We start from the raw sequence: 18,686 nt of genomic DNA, 5'->3' as shown, positions 1-18,686 counted from the left end.
GAAAATTCTACTATATATTTAAAGAAGAATTAACATTTCTACACAATATCCTGATGAAAACAAAAGAGGAAGAAAGATTTCTCAATAGGTTTTATGAAGTTAATATTACCCTGATACTAAAACCACATAAAGATGGTATGAAAAAATGTAGATACATACCTCTCATAAATATAATTTCAAGATTCTCAAAAGAATACTAGCAAATAGAATTTAGCAATATATAAAAATAATTATACACCATGCGTAAGTGGTGTTTATTACAAGGATGCAACATTGGTTTGATATTTGAAAATCAGTCAAAGTAATCTACCATTTGACAGTTGAAAGAAACAATATATGATTATATTAATGCAGAAAATTTTGAATTAATTCATCATTGCTTTATTTTAAAAACTCAGATAAACATATAGAAATTGATTTTATTACTATATACTAGCATTAAACATACATATACAAAACATTAACAATAGTTTACAATCACTGAAAAAAATAAAATATGTATAAATCTAACAAAAAATATACATAACTGACCTTCAGAAAAGAAAAATACTACAAAAAGCTGGTGAAATAAATCAAAGAAAATCACACTATTTATATTTTGGAAAACCCAACATAATAAAGACTTAAATTCTCCCCTAGCTGGTATACCTATTTTTAAAAATCCAAGAAAAATCTCTGTCAAAATGACAGCATTATTTTTAGGTATAAATAAGATTATTCTAAAATTCATATGAAAAAGATAACAAGAGAAACTCCTAGAATAGTCAAACAATTTTGAAAATGAAGAATGCAGTGGGAGAAATGATTCTCCAGTTTTTAAAAATGTATTATATAACTACAGTAGTCAATATTGTATGGTATTGGTGGAAATTTAGATATAATAGATCAATGAAACAGTTTCAAATACTGACACTTAGGAATTCATTGAGTGAAATACAAAATATATTTATAAACTTCAACAATAGACTAGATCAAACAGCGTAAAGAATCTCAGAGCTTGAACACCAAGACTTTTGAAAGAAGAAGCCAAAAATTGCCCAATGCAGGCATAGCAAGACGAAAAAGCAATTCAGTGGAACTTTGAAAAGTGGCTTTTTCATCAGATTGTGAGAGAACAATTGGACATTCATAAGCAACAACAATAACAACAAAAATTAAACTTGACCTACATCTCACATCTTGTATAAAAATTAATGCAAAATGAACATGTAAATTTAAACTAAAAATCTTTTAGAAAAAATTAGATCACTTTCAGAATCTAGGACTAAGCAAAGAATTGTTGACACCAAAAGCAAAATTCATTAAAGGAAAAAATTGATTAATTGAACTTCATCAAAATTAAAAATTTTGCTCTGTGAAAGATCTTGTTAAGAGAATGAAAACACAAGCTACAGACTTGGAGAGAGTATTTGCAAACCAGATATATGAAGAACTAGGGTCTATCTCTCTATCTTCCATCAGTCTATCTATCTATCATCTATCTATTTATCTATCCATCTATCTTCTAATCTATCTATCTAGTAAGCACATAAAATGATGGCACAATATCATTATTAGAGAAATCCAAACCAAAACCATAATGAGATATCATTGTACACCTATCAGAATGGCTAAAGCAAAAAATACTGGCAATACCAAGTGCTGGTGGAGATGAAGAGAAACTGGATCATCTATACATTGCTGTGAGGAAGTCAAACGATACATCCATTCTGGAAAACAATTTGGCAAATTCAAATTCTAAAGAAAAACATGTAATTATCCTTTGACGTAGTCATTGAACTCCCGAGCTTAATCTAGATAAACAAAGATTATGTTTATACAAAAACCTGTAATAGTCAAAAACTATAAACAAATAAGAAATGCTTAAACAAATTATAGTACATCTATAACATTAAATAGAATTCAGCAACAAAAAGGAAGAAACTATTGATAAACACAAGAAATAGGTTGAATCTCAGAATTATGATGAATGATAAAAGTCAATAACAACAAATTATGTATAATCCAATTCAATTTATATAATATACTTGAAATAAAAAAATTATGAAAATGATGGGAGCTTTAAGGTGGGTGACTAAATGTGTCTGGTACTTGCCTCTTCCACAGAGAGGAACCAAAACAATAAATAGACAATCACACTTTAAATAGATCATCTAAGAGAGAACATTGAAATTCAACAGAGAAATGATGGGAAGCACCACAAACAAGGAAGGAGAGGGAAGGGAGGAAGCCTGTTTGGCCAGGATTGGCTGGAACTCTGGACGGGCTCCCTAATGCAGGAAAAGGGTGAGTGAAAGACACCCAGTGATCCACATTCCAAATATGAGTCCTACAATCCTAGCCATGAGAGAGCCCCTCGACCTTCATGGGACCTGAGACTAACATAGGAAGCTGCCTGCAGACCAAAAGAAGTTATTGCTGCAGAGGTAGCTCATACTGGGTCCCACAAACTCCCAAGTCCTAAGAAGTATGGTGCCACTTTGAAAGCCCATCCTGCACTAGACTGCATCCTGCCCTGGGGTACAACAGCCGCTGAATCTCTACATCCCTAGAGCCCCATTGACGCTCCCTCACCACAGCTGCCACCACTGGGGCCAACTGCCAGTAACCTAGCCCACCTACAGCATAAGGGCAGCTATGCATTTTCAAATGCCTTGAGGACAAATTCCACTGCCTATAACATCCACTGCTACAGACTTCTGTGAAGCTGAGGCATGAATGAAGCGTGTGCCCCATTGACATCTGCTGATGGCTGCTCCCACTGCAAGCAACTCTGCCTTCCTCAGTAATAGAACCACAGAACAGTGGCTGCTGCCCCCAACTGAGCACTCCACTGGGGGCCTGGCTCTACCCTGTTCCTGCCTATAAAAGCCAGTCCCTACACGCACCACTGGGAGGCTTGAGGGTAAGTCTCTTCGGCCCAGCTCCACCCCCACCAGGTACCCGAACATGCCAACTGAGGAACTGGGGATCACCTAGCCCAGCCCACAGTTTGCACCTGAGCATTCCTTTCAGCATTTGAGGTCAGGTCCATGCCACCTTTCACTACCACCACAGCTTGCAAACCACTCATGTGCAGCACCTGTGGGCCTGAGGACTGGTGCACCCAGCCCTCTGTAGACACCACCACCACCAGTACAGACCACCTGGGTCTCAAGGGACATGGACAAATATTTAAAAATTGAAATCATATTAAATATCTTCTCAAACTGCAATGGAATAAAGCTAGAAATCAATAACAAGAACTTTGCAAACTGTACAAGTACATGGAAATTTAACAACATGCTGTTGAATATCCATTAGGTCAAGGAAAAAAATTAAGAAGTAAATAAAAAATTTTCTTGAAACGAACTGAAACAAAAACACAGCATACAAAAAACCTATGGGATACTGCAAAAGCAGTACTAAGAGGGAAGTTTATAGCAATAAACACCTACATCAAAAAAGTAGAAAGATTTCAAATACACAATTTAATGATGCACCTAAAGGAACTAGAAAAGCAAGAACAAACCAAAGCCAAAATTAGTAGAAGGAAGGAAATAATAAAAATCAGAGTAGAGCTAAATAAAATCCAGGCAAAACACAAGATAAAAGATCAATGAAATTAAATGTTGGTGTTTGAAAAAAATGAAAAAAATGGATAAACCATTTGATAAACTAACAAAAAAGAGAGAGAGAAGACCCATATAAAATCAGAAATGAAGTAGGAGGTGTTACAACTGATAACACAGACTGATACATCTGAGACTATGATGAACAACTGTATACTTAACAAACTGGAAAACCTAGAATAAATGTATAAATTCCTGGAAATATACAATCTGCTAAGATTATGATATGCTACATGGATTTAATTAGAATTTCAGCTGGGGTGTTTTTTTTTAATTTTTTAATTTTTTTATTATACTTTAAGTTTTAGGGTACATGTGCACTTTGTGCAGGTTAGTTACATATGTATACATGTGCCATGCTGGCGCGCTGCACTCACTAACTCGTCATCTAGCATTAGGTATATCTCCCAATGCTATCCCTCCCCCCTCCCCCCACCCCACCACAGTCCCCAGAGTGTGATATTCCCCTTCCTGTGTCCATGTGATCTCATTGTTCAATTCCCATCTATGAGTGAGAATATGCGGTGTTTGGTTTTTTGTTCTTGCGATAGTTTACTGAGAATGATGATTTCCAATTGCATCCATGTCCCCAAAAATCACATATAGCACATAAATATGCAAAATATTATGTATTTAAAAATATTCTACCAAAAAGTTACAGCAATAGAAAACAGTTAGTAGTTGCTAGTGGCTAAGGAGGAAGAGAAGAGAAGTGGACGTGGCTAAAATTGGGCAACATGAGTTACCTTTTGGTGATGAAACTCTTCTGTACCTTTACTGTATCAGTGTATGTTGATGGTAATAGTATACTATAATTTGCAAAATGAAACCATTTGGGAAACTGGGGAGATGGGGCAAAACAACTCTCTATACTACATCTTACAATCGCATGTGAATATGCAATTATCTCAAAATGAAACGATTAATTGAAGCTAGCAGTTGTGTTTCTACACACAATTAACAATCCCAAAACAGTACAGAATACAACTTAATTCACAACAGCAGGAAAAGAGTAAAATATGTAGCAACAAAATTAACACAAAGTACAAATGAAATTTATTGCTTATACACTGAAAGTGACAGAATATTGTCACAGTAAATAAAGGAATACTTAAATAAATGAAGGAATATTTTGTATTCATGGGTTGGAGGACTCATTAATGTCAAGATGGCAATTGTCCCCAAATTTATCTATAAATTCAACATAATATCAAAATTCCAGCAGACATTTTTATAGAAATTACAAACTGATCCAAATACTTATATGAAGATACATAATAATTTAGAATAATCAATTTTTAAAAATTAATGTTGGAGGACTTCCACTCCACACCCAACACTTTAAAGCTGTAGTTATCTAGACAGTATGGTACTAGCATAAGACTAGACATGTAGATCAAGATATCTGTACTGATTAAATTGAGAGTCCAAAAATAAATCATTATATTTAAGGTCTACTGATTTTCAACAAAGGATATATGTCAACTTATTGGGAAATTATACACTTTTCAAGTAAAGTTTCTGGAACAATTAGATATTCATGCACAAATAATAAATCATATACAACAACTGTAATTCACAATGTTTTCAATCACAGATAACTTTTAAAAATTGGTTTTGTATTGAATAATAAAGTCAATACATTTCAATAGCTTCGTATCATAAATATATTTTTTGGCTGTAACATAATTAAAATAGAACAAAATTTATGTATGTTTACATGTTAAGAAACATTATTTCCAAATAATCTCTGAATAAATTAGAAAGGGAAAATGATCAAAACTGAGTGATTAAAATGCTACTTATTGAAAATTGGATACAGTTAAATTAGTATCCTGAGTGGAAGTCTGGAGTCTTAAAATCTTACTTAAAAAAAGAAAATCAGTGACTGAATTATCTATTTTGAGTCAGAAAAAGACCAAAAGAAAACATGGATAAAATAGAAGTAATAAAATGATTAAAACTGAAAAGATTAATTACATAGAAAACAAATGTATAACAGTGAAATGAAAAAAGTAGGTTCGTTAAAAAGCTTCATAAATTATCAATTTTCCTAAAAATTGACTAAGAAAATAAAAAAGAGGGCTTGAGATCAAATAGAATTAAAAATTATACATGAATACAGATGTGGCAAACATTAAAAAGATAGCAAAAAATTTGCTTCAATATATTTGAATATTTATGTGGAATTGACAAATAAAAGAGATACAACTAACATATATAACAAAGAACTACCATAAGAAAACAAAATATGGATAGACATATTTATTGAAGAAATTAAATTATTAAACTCTTTCCACAAAGAGAACTCTAGGCACAAAGAGTAATATTAAATAATTATTAGTAAATTCCATTCTGGCAAATGATTCTACTCTCATAAAACTACTCTTGAATGTAGAAAAAGAATGAAAACTCATTAACTCATTTTTTTTTAAGACTCGCATAACTTTGATTCCAAAAACCTGATGAGGAGAATTCTAAAAGGAAATTCACTGGGAAATCTCACTCATGGATTCAGATACAAATATACTGAAAAACATTTTAATCAACTGAATGCAACAATATATAACAAACATAATTTACCATTATCAATATATTAATAGTTTAACATATGAATGAAAGTTGTTTAATGATAAATTAACTGAGTAAAACAATAATTTATATATCTTATTAGCTTCAGTAAAAGCAGTTGAAAAAAGTTATATATCCTCTTCTGATAAAATCTATAGCAAAATATTAATAAAATATTAATAAAAACATTATTAACCTATTTAAAGGTATTCATAAAAACCTACAGCGAATATCTTGTTTAAAGATTAAATGTTAAAAAATAATTCTGAAATCAGAAATGAAACAAAGGGTGCCTCCTTTAACCACTTTTCTCTGTAATTATACTGAAAGTCCTAGGCAGATTTGTTGGGCAAGGAATATAAAAAAAGTCATTGCTTACAGATTCTTATTTCAAAATAATTGTAAAACATGCTCTGAAATATTCAAGAATATGTTAATATACTGATAATATTAACAAAACAATGAAAATTAACGATACTACCTCTGAGATAGATTAATGTACCAAACCCACCATGTATTTGTATGGTGGTAGAATCAGATCATCTTTTTTTTTTTTAATTTTATTATTATTATACTTTTAAGTTTTAGGGTACATGTGCACGACATGCAGGTTTGTTACATATGTATACATGTGCCATGCTGGTATGCTGCACCATTAACTTGTCATTTAGCATTAGGTATATCTCCTAATGCTATCCCTGCCCCCTCCCCCCACCCCACAACAGTCCCCGGTGTGTGATGTTCCCCTTCCTGTGTCCATGTGTTCTCGTTCAATTCCCACCTATGAGTTTGATTTTTTGTCCTTGCAATAGTTTGCTGAGAATGATGGTTTCCAGCTTCATCCATGTCCCTACAAAGGACATGAACTCATCATTTTTTTATGGCTGCATAGTATTCCATGGTGTATATGTGCCACATTTTCTTAATCCAGTCTATCGCTGTTGGACATTTAGATTGGTTCCAAGTCTTTGCTATTGTGAATAGTGCTGCAATAAACACACGTGTACATGTGTCTTTATAGCAGCATGATTTATAATCCTTTGGGTATATACCCAGTAATGGGATGGCTGGGTCAAATGGTATTTCTAGTTCTAGATCCCTGAGGAATCGCCACACTGACTTCCACATGAACAGGCAACCTACAGAATGGGAGAAAATTTTTGCAACCTACTCATCTGACAAAGGGCTAATATCCAGAATCTACAATGAACTCAAACAAATTTACAAGAAAAAAACAAACAACCCCATCAAAAAGTGGGTGAAGGGTATGAACAGACACTTTTCAAAAGAAGACATTTATGCAGCCAAAAAACACATGAAAAAATGCTCATCATCACTGGCCATCAGAGAAATGCACATCAAAACCACAATGAGATACCATCTCACGCCAGTTAGAATGGCGATCATTAAAAAGTCATCCTGGAGAGGATGTGGAGAAATAGGAATGAGACCATCTTTGATTGCAGACCTGGCTTTAATACTCACTGGCTCTACAGGCTCTCTCTCGTATCTTTCCCTTCCTCAGCTGTAAATTATAGATAACATGTTTGCCTTGAAAATTTGTTTCAAGGATAAAATAATATAATGCACACTATGCACCTTATTCATAATATATAATTATTTATTTTACTAATATTATTTGTATTAATTGCAGGTTTTTCTCGGTTTCCTTTGCCAAAAATATTTTATTTAAATGTAAATGTCCATATTGTAATTTCCGTGTTTGTAAATCTCAGAAATAAAACCAATTTTAAAGTAAGATATTTGTTTTTCTTCATCTGTGAATTTAATTCAGCAAGTTATGATTGAGTTTTACCATTTCAGAAAACTTGTAATTGGCTACAAAAATGCTAATTTTTGTATTGCTTCAATATTGGGTGGAAAGTGCAACTGTAAATATGAAAAGATAGATGGCTTGTTTCCTATCCTGTCTGCCCTTCCTCCTGCCTACCTAAGAGATTGGTCTAGTTTCAGTCTGCTAGTGCAGCTGTTCAGCTGGCCAGATTCCTTAGTTTACAGATGGGCATTTGGAACCTAATCCAGGCATCCCTTAAATTGCCACCAGTACATATTTTTCTTTTGCAGCCAAGTTTCTAAACAGCTCAACTCGCACCCCCTCCTTCACTCTCATCTGTCTTGGTCATTGCGTTTGCTATAATGCCCCTGCTGTATCATCTTTTAACCTCCACACTGCTCATAGCTGATTACCTTCTGCGTTCACTCCATCATAGTTATATATACCCCTGTCCTATGGCCATAATCTCCAACCATAATTGGACTGTTCCTCCTGGCTTGACAAAGCCTCTGGGACCTTTTCTGCCTCCTTCTGTAGGAGAGACTCTCACCTGGCTTTATAATCCAAGTTAATACTGGAGAGATGAAATCAATTTTGCAAAATTTGCAGTGAGCTCAAAGTGTCTTGTTCTTGGGCATAAATGTAGGTTATGGATGGCCCTCAGTCAAATGTATGCACAGGTTAGTGCATCCCAGAATCAGCATCCCTAAAACTCTAACCAAAACTTCCCCCTACAGTCATAATCATTGTAGTCTGTAACTGACTTTGACATCTTCTCCCTTACCTTACCCTTTAGGGAAAGGGAGGTAAGATGAATAAATAAAGATGGTCAATTAAATGACCCATTTAGTCTAAAGCCTATATTCCTATGCTACTTTAGGAGACGGTTGCATGTGCAGTGCCAGATCTTTCTATTTTTGAAGAGAAATCTGCTACTATATGTGAAATATCCTAATGTTTTAATATTTACAAGTAATTAAGAGTCTTTGAGTCTTTCTGCAAGCCCAACAAAAAGACAGACAAGGACTAAGTCTGATCAGTGGACCATCAATTTGAAGCCTCTATTTCAGGAGTTGACCTAGAGGCAAAGTCTGTTTTCTACCCTCCCATCTCAAGGGACATTTAAGCTTCCATGACTGAGTTTTTGTTTTTATTTGAAGAGCAGAAATACAAAAATGTAACGGTTATAGCTCCATATTTCCCGTAAAAGGTTTAAGAATGGGTGAGATCACTTTTGTTTGGGCTGGTGTATGACTTTAGACTCCTTAAGGTTTATCATTAGTTTATACTAAAAATCCTTGGAATGCTGTTTGTAGCATTAATGTTTTATAAAAGTTTGAAAAATGATCCATTTTTGGTTGCTAGGTTTTACCACTAGTATTGTTGCTTTCTGGTATAACTCAGTTTGTCCCTGAAACATAACTCCTTTTGCCAAGCACTTGAAGATGTGACAGCAGTACAAATTATATTATTATCATGCTTTAAGGCATTCCAAACCTGTGTAATGAGAAAAAATGTCCTGGCAAGAAGGAACAAATATAAAGGAAGCAGTATATGTTCACTGATTTCACAGATTCATAGATGTTTCCTCACTGCACAAAACAAGGGCTCATGGCTTCTAAATTCCAATATATTCTAAATCAAACTGTTATACCTAAGGCAAAATAGCAGCCACTGATAAAATTCATAAAAAAGACTTTGAGGAAATTCATTGATTGGCAGATGTAAGAACTTTTGATGGGTCTCCCACTTCAATGAGTTCAAAAAAGAAGGAACTCAGTGAGACTAAATAAAAACCTAATATTAGTCAATCATGGGAGTTTGAAATATGCACTGAATTAGAATAAGCCAAGTCTGATAGGCCACTTTTATTATTTTTTAAAATTCAAGAAAGATTTTATTCTTTAGAATATAGTAACCAAAATAAAATCTTAGACGAAGATGTTAACTTTATGGTTAATGCCTTTGGGGGGTTTTTATGCTACTTTCTTATGACCACCATTCATGTAGACTTACAATTTAAAAAGTCCATTATCATCTCTACGTCTAAGACTTTGACTAGTACAAAACCTTCATAACAATTCTTCTCTGAAAGCTTCTTTTTTTTTATTATACTTTAAGTTCTAGGGTACATGTGCACAATGTGCAGGTTTGTTACATATGTATACATGTGCCATGTTGGTGTGCTGCACCCATTAACTCATCATTTACATTAGGTATATCTCCTAATGCTATCCCTGCCCCCGCCCCTCACCCCTCGACAGGCCCCAGTGTGTGATATTCCCCTTCCTGTGTCCAAGTGTTCTCATTGTTCAATTCTCACCTATGACTGACAACATGTGGTGTTTGGTTTTTTTGTCCCTGTGATAGTTTGCTGAGAATGATGGTTTCCAGCTTCATCCATATCCCTACAAAGGACATGAACTCATCCTTTTTTATGGCTGCATAGTATCCCATGGTGTATATGTGCCACATTTTCTTAATCCAGTTTATCATTGATGGACATTTGGGTTGGTTCCAAGTCTTTGCTATTGTGAATAGTGCCACAATAACAATCCTAAGCCAAAAGAACAAAGCTGAGGGCATCACGCTACCTGACTTCAAACTATACTACAAGGCCACAGTAACCAAAACAGCATGGTACTGCTACCAAAACAGAGATATAGGCCAATGGAACAGAACAGAGCCCTTAGAAATAATACCACACCTCTACAACCATCTGATCTTTGACAAACTTGACAAAAACAAGCCATGGGGAAAGGATTCCCTATTTAATAAATGGTGCTGGGAAAACTGGCTAGCATATGTAGAAAGCTGAAGTTGGATCCCTTCCTTACACCTTATACAAAAATTAATTCAAGATGGATTAAAGATTTAAATGTTAGACCTAAAACCATAAAAACCCTAGATGAAAGCTTCTTATTGAAATGTTCACTTTTGAAATTCTAGAGGATTCTGAGTTCAGTGCACATCTCCCATTTCTTTATTTTGAATAATTACACTGAAGACCTGGAATACATATCAAATGTTGTCTGTAGATTATGAATCTGAGCTGCACATAAACAATTATATTCCACAAAATAAATCCAGTTCAGCCAACAGCTTCCATACATGTATAACAATAATAAATTATAATGCACCCCCTTCTTTACTTCCAAAATACATTTATTGAATAACAGACAAAATTAAAATGAATGCAATGAATTTTTAATGCTATAGAAATATGTCAATCTCAGGCCAGGGGTGGTGGCTCACGCCTGTAATCCCAGTACTTTGGGAGGCTGAGGTGGGCAGGTCACGAGGTCAGGAGTTCGAGACCAGTCTGGTCAGCATGGTGAAACTCCGTCTCTACTAAAAACACAAAAAATTGGCTGGGCATGGTGGAGCACACATGTAATCACAGCTAGCTACATGGGAGGCTGAGGCAGGAGAATTGCTTGAACCCAAGAGGTGGAGGTTGCAGTGAGCCAAGATCACATCACTGCAATCCAGCCTGGGTGACAGAGTGAGACTCAAAAAAAAAAAAAAAGAAAAAAGAAAAGAAAGAAAAAAATATGTCAATCTCATGTTCAGTTAAAATGTTCAAGAGAACATAATGTTGGGTTCAATGTTCTACTCAGCCTGGGAATGGTTCTATATTTAGAAAACAAACCAACAAAGTAAAAATTGTTGCCCAATGTGGAGAAGGGTACAGAAGACATGTTCTTTGGTGGAAGGTTCTAGCAGTGAGTAACTGGGAGGAGAGAAGGTTTCCCTCTTCAGAACATTACAGCTGTCTTCAAATATTGACATGATGCTTGCGATGGGATACACCTGATTCTGAATTGCTCTAGCAAGCAGAACTAGTACCAAAGAATACCAGGAAACATACCTTGACTTCTTTAAGGGAAAAATTTCTAATAATTAGAAGTGGTTAGCAACAAAATGGACCACTTTATGAAAAGGCAATTTCTTTTTATTTCATTTATTTATTTATTTATTTTATTATACTTTAAGTTCTGGGATACATGTGCAGAACGTGCAGTTTTGTTACATAGATATACACATGCCATGGTGGTTTGCTGCACCTATCAACCTGTCACCTACATTAGGTATTTCTCCTAATGTTATCCGTCTCCTAGCCTCCCACCCCACAACATGCCCCAGTGTGTGATGTTCACCTCTCCATGTCCATGTGTTCTCATTGTTCACCTTTCACTTATGAGTGAGAACATGTGGTGTTTGGTTGTCTTTTCTTGTGATAGTCTGATGAGAGCAATGGTTTCCAGCTTCATCCATGTCCCTACAAAGGACATGAACTCATCCCTTTTCATGGCTGCATAGTATTCCATGGTGTATATGTGCCACATTTTCTTTATCCAGTCTATTATTGATGTATATTTTGGTTGGTTCCAAGTCTTTGCTATTGTGAATAGTGCCACAATAAACATACGTGTGCATATGTCTTTATAGTGGAATGATTTATAATCCTTTAGGTATATATCCAGTAATGGGATTGTTGGGTCAAATAGTAGTTTTAGCTCTAGATCCTTGAGGAATCACCACACTGGCTTCCACAATGGTTGAACTGTTTTACACTCCCATCAATAGTCTAAAAGTATTCCTATTTCTTCACATCCTCTCCAGCATCTGTTGTTTCCTGACTTTTTAAGGATCGCCATTCTAACTGACGTGAGATGGCATCACATTGTGGTTTTGATTTGCATTTCTCTAATGACCAGTGATGATGAGCGTTTTTTCATATGTCTGTTGGCTGCACAAATGTCTTCTTTTGAGAAGTGTCTGTTCATATCCTTTGCCCACTTTTTGATGGGGTTGCTTGTTTTTTTCCTTGTAAATTTGTTTAAGTTCTTTGTAGATTCTGCATATTAGCCCTTTGTCAGATGGATAGATTGCAAAAAATTTCTCCCATTCTGTAGGTTGCCTGTTCACTCTGATGATAGTTTCTTTTGCTGTGCAGAAGCTCTTTATTTTAATTAGATCCTATTTGTCAACTATGACTTTTGTTGCCATTGCTTTTTGCGTTTTAGACATGAAGTCTTTGCCCATGCCTTTTTCCTGAATGGTATTGCCCAGGTTTTCTTCTAGGATTTTTATGGTCCTAGGTCTTACATTTAAGACTTTGATCTCTCTTGAGTTTATTTTTGTATAAGGTGTAAGGAAGGGGTCCAGTCTCAGTTTTCTGCACATGGCTAGCCAGTTTTCCCAACACTTATTAAATAGGGAATCTTTTACCCATTGCTTGTTTGTGTCAGGTTTGCCAAAGATCAGATGGTTGTAGATGTATGGTGTTATTTCTGAGGGCTCTGTTCCGTTCCATTGGTCTACATATCTGTTTTGGTACAAGTACCAAGCTGTTTTGGTTACTGTAGCCTTGTAGTATAGTTTGAAGTCAGGTAGCATGATGCCTCCAGCTTTATTCTTCTTGCCCAGGTTTGTCTTGGCTATGCGGGCTCTTTTTTTTTTTTTTTTTGGCTCCATATGAAGGTTAAAGTAATTTTTTCTAATTCTGTGAAGAAAGTCAGTGGTAGCTTGATGGGGATAACACTGAATCTATAAATTACTTCGGGCAGTATGGCCATTTTCATGATATTGATTCTCCCTATCAATGAGCATGGAATGTTTTTCCATTTGTTTGTGTCCTCTCTTATTTCCTTGAGCAGTGGTTTGTAATTATCCTTGAAGAGATCCTTCACATCCGTTGTAAGTTGTATTCCTAGGCATTTTATTCTGTTTGTAGCAGTTGTGAATGGGAGTTCACTGATGATTTGGCTCTCTCTTTGTCTGTTATTTGTGTATAGGAATGCTTGTGATTTTCACTCATTGATTTTGTATCCTGAGACTTTGCTGAAGTTGCCTATCAGCTTAAGGAGATTTTGGGCTGAGACTATGGGGTTTTCTAAATATACAATCATGTCATCTGCAAACAGAGACAATTTGACATCCTCTCTTCCTATTTGAATACACTTTATTTCTTTCTCTTGCCTGATTGCCCTGGCCAGAACTTCCAATACTATGTTGAATAGGAGTGGTGAGAGATGGCATCCTTGTCTTGTGCCAGTTTTCAAAGGGAATGCTTCCAGTTTTTGCCCATTCAGTATACCAGGAAGAAGTGGATTCCCTGAATACACCAATAAGAAGTTCCGAAATTAAGGCAATAATTAATAGCCTACCAACCAAAAAAGTCCAGGACCAGATGAATTAACAGCCGAATTCTACCAGAGGTACAAAGAGGAGCTGGTACCATTCCTTCAAAAACTACTCCAAACAATAGAAAAAGAGGGAATCCTCCCTAACTCATTTTATGAGACCAGCATCATCCCGATACCAAAATCTTGCAGAGACAGAACAACAACAAAAAAATTTCAGGCCAATATCACTGATGAACATCTATGTGAAAATCCTCAATAAAATACTGGCAAACCAAATCCAGCAGCACATCAAAAAGCTTATCCATCACGATCAAGTCAGCTTCATCCCTGGGATGCAAGGCTGGTTCAACATACACAAATCAATAAACATAATCCATCACATAAACAGAACAAATGACAAAAACCACGTGATTATCTCAATAAATGCGGAAAAGGCCTTCGACAAAATTCAACACCCCTTCATGCTAAAACTCTCAATAAACTTGGTATCGATGGAACGTATCTCAAAATAATAAGAGCTACTTATGAAATAGGCAATTTCAAATTTCAAAATGTTCTGAAAAACTGGACAATCATCTGGATTGCAGGTATTATTCTAACAAAAAAGAAAAAATATACAGTGCCTTCCTCCTCTAACTTACTGTGAAATTTTTCTTCTAAAGTCATGTTTACTAGTATCTAGTCTCTCTGTCATCTTTTCTAAGAGAAGTATCCTTTGCCCATGGCCATATCCCTCCAACCTGGTAACCATCACTAATAAATTTCAGTGCAAATTAGGTACAACTATAATTCCCTGGAGTCCATTATGCTAATGTACTTACTCCCTAAGATTACCAACATCCGAGTACTTTACAGAACACCTGTTCCTTAAACTAGAATGATTCAAAACTTAGCTTGGCAAAGTGGCTCACTCCTATAATACCAGCACTTTGGGAGTCTGAGGCGGGCTGATCACTTGAGATCAGGAGTTCGAGACCAGCCTGACCAACATGCTGAAACCCCATCTCTACCAAAAAATACAAACAAACAAACAAACAAAATTAGCTGGGTATGGTGGTGTGTGCCTGTAGTTCCAGCTACTTGGGGGACTGAGGCAGGAGAATCACTTGAACCTGGAAGGTGGAGGTTGCAGTGAGCCGAGATTGCACTACTGCACTCCAGCCTGTGTGACAAAGCAAGACTCTGTCTCCAAAAAACACACTCACAAACAAACAAAACTCATTGAATATCTATTTAACTACCTGTAAAAGCTTAGTTATTGAATGTTTATAATTTTCCAGGCACCAGGCCCAATGTCTTGATAAACAGGATGAATACCATCTTCACAGACTGTTAAAGAGGTGTTAAGTGACCTCTTATCCCTTTTAAAGTATACAAGCTCCAAAGTGACTGATTTCCTTATACTAATTGTCTAGGCAAATATTTAGATGCAATTTATTTAATTGTACTTTGTATAGGTGTCTACAGATGAATGCTTAAATTCTAAGCATCCCTAAATTTTGGGATTTTGTGTAGTTGCCACAGTTGTACTTGATTGAAGTGAAGTTGATAAAAGTCACAGATAAATTATATTAATTCTTATAATTAGCTTTTACAACCGTAAAGGCAGCATTATTCTTATCTGAAATAGATCCCCAATCTCTATAACCACCTCATTAGAGTAATAGTACTGTTCAGTTTTTTTGAGAAGTTTAATCTATTTTGTTTTATGGAGGAGTGGTTTTTTTTTTATATTTCTGAGGCCATTCTTGGGTGTTTGGAGAGGTACTTGGCAATCCCTTTCATATATATTTCTACGGGCCTGGTTCAGAACGGTACAAACAATGAACCCACTGGATTAAGTTATTAGTGCATTTTGCCATGGTATTATTTATACCTATGCCTCTTATGCCTCTTGTTAACATATGGCTTTTGCAAGCCATTATAACACATCCTTGAACTTATTCATTTGCTAGGTTGAAGCAGAAGCCAATGCTAGCTGTTGCTAGATTCTGACAATCTCTCTTGAGATCAGATTTCAAATATATGTAAAACCCTATCACTATAAATTGGACAGTTCTTTCTCGATATATCATCGTTTATGTATTTTGGAAACTTAATTATTTCAATCTATATGTATTAGGTTTGATGGATTATGCCAAGCACATTATTGACATGTAGAAGCAAATGATGCTGGCTATAGGCGGTGGCTCATGTCTATAATCCCAGCATTTTGGGAGGCCAAGGTGGGCAGATCACTTGAGCCCAGGAGTTCGAGACCAGCCTAGGCAAAATAGTGAAACCAGTGTCTCTACAAAAAAATAGAAAAAATTAGTTTGGTGTGGTGGTGTGTGCCTGTAGTCCCAGTTACTTGGGAGGCTGAAGTAAAAGGATTCCTTAATCCCAGGAAGTTAAGGCTGCAGTGAGCCTAATTGTGCCACTGCACTCCAGGCTGGGAGACAAAGTGTGATCCCATCTAAAAAAAAAAAAAAAAAAAAAAAAAAAAAAAAAAAAATTAGAGCCGGGCTCGGTGGCTCATGCCTGTAATCTCAGCACTTTGGGAGTTCAAGGAGGGTGGATCACGAGGTCAGGAGTTCGAGACTAGCCTGGGCAACATGGTGAAACCGCGCCTCTACTAAAAATACAAAAATTAGCTGGGCGTGGTGGCAGGTGCCTGTAATCCCAGCTACTGGGGAGGCTGAGGCAAGAGAATCACTTGAAACAGAAAGATGGAGGTTGCAGTAGGCCAAGATTGCACCACTGCACTCCAGCCTGGGCAACAAGAGTGAAACTTCCATCCAAAAAAAAAAAAAAGAAAAGAAAAAGAAAGAAAGAAAGTAAATGCTGCTAATGTTTCAAATCATTGTTGTATCAAATGTAGCAGGTTAAGACAGGCAGTCAGTGGATTTTTTTTTCAGTTTTCTTTTTTTTTTATACCAATGGAAAATTTCTAGTTTAATATTGTACTATATATTATTATTATTATACTTTAAGTTTTAGGGTACATGTGCACAATGTGCCAGCTAGTTACATATGTATACATGTGCCATGCTGGTGTGCTGCACCCATTAACTCATCATTTAGCATTAGGTATAATTATATCCTTTTCTAAAACACTCATTCATTCACCAACACATTCCAGCCAGAACATAAAAAGCAAGTGTTAGGTCAGAATGACTCCTGTTTCTCAGTTGGTATGGATTTATCTTAAGATATGAAGATGTTCCTCAAGGTGCCCATATTGTTCTCGTGCCAGGGTATCTGTATGGAGAATAGCTATTTCATTTAAAGCATTTATTAGTATTACATCTTTAATTAATCTCTTCATTTACAAATGTTCAGTGTTCACATGTACCATTTGAATTATATGAAAATACCATATATTAAAAATTTTCACAAGTCTCCCTGTCATTCTACTTCATCAGATTGTGACACATGGACCAACAATATCAGCATCATCTGGGAGCTTGTTAGACATTCAGAATATCAAGGCCCTTCCCACATCTCCACCAGTCAACGTCCAGTCAGGAAGAAAAGGATAAAACTGTCATTTTAACAGATAGAATGTAAGATTAAGAATTAAGTAGAATTAAAGATGCTACATAGATACATTTTTAAAGGCAAAAAGAAAACACTAGGGTATTATAGATGTAACAACTGTAAGAAGCGGCTCCACTCCAAGGGCTAAATTATTAAATCTTAGGAGCATGAAGAGACTCCATTGAGATAACCAGACCAACAGAAGAGGGATGCTGGTAGCTGATATTGGTGACACTGAACATAGCGAACAGACTCCCCTGGGCTGGGGCACTTCATAAGAGCCAACTGGCACTGGCATCTCAGCCCAAAGAAGCAGCCTCCATGAATCTGATGATCAAGTCTTTGAGTGGGGAACTCTTATGGACTAGTGCTGGTTTTCTGTGATGGAGGGGGAATGCAATGAGACTACTTCCACAAGTGTTAGAAAATATAAACCAAATTCATCTGTTGCTACAGGAAGGAACTGTACTGTCAGTATGAAACAATATTGTTAAAATGACATTCACAGGCACATGAAGCAGGCAGGAAGCCCAGAGAAAACAAACAGGAAGGAACAGATTTCCTTTTCCTTCATCCTTGCAGTCTTCATCTAGTGCTCAACTGTTAGAGTCTAACACAGACCAACTTGGCAAAACAGAAATGTTAACTGAAAAGCCTTAGCTTCATCCATCAAAACACAGACTACAGAAGGGAGGCTATGGAGACAAAAGTGATGCCATCTTGTATGCTAGTCTGCTATTTGGACTTCTGATTAACTCCAGTCCCATGAATGCCTCCTGATTCCTATTTTATTTACTGTCTTTAGTGTAATAACATGTATTTACTATAAATCCCGCCTTTAGATAGAAGCAATCTTGATGTTATTACAGAAAATATAGGCTATGAAGCACATAGCTTTCTTACCTGTTCTGGAGGGTTGCCTTTAATTGTCTCACGTATAGACCCCATAGACTCATGGTATATAGGTCCTGGGTCTAGAGAGTAACGGTGCTGAGACCTACCTGTCTTGCTACTGCCCAAGACCATGCTTCTGTCTGT

This window comes from Pan paniscus, chromosome 5, assembly GCF_029289425.2.
Source record: "Pan paniscus chromosome 5, NHGRI_mPanPan1-v2.0_pri, whole genome shotgun sequence".
NCBI classification, from domain to species: Eukaryota; Metazoa; Chordata; class Mammalia; order Primates; family Hominidae; genus Pan; species Pan paniscus.
The sequence above is the reverse complement of the archived record's forward strand: the minus strand, read 5'-3'. Positions refer to the sequence as shown.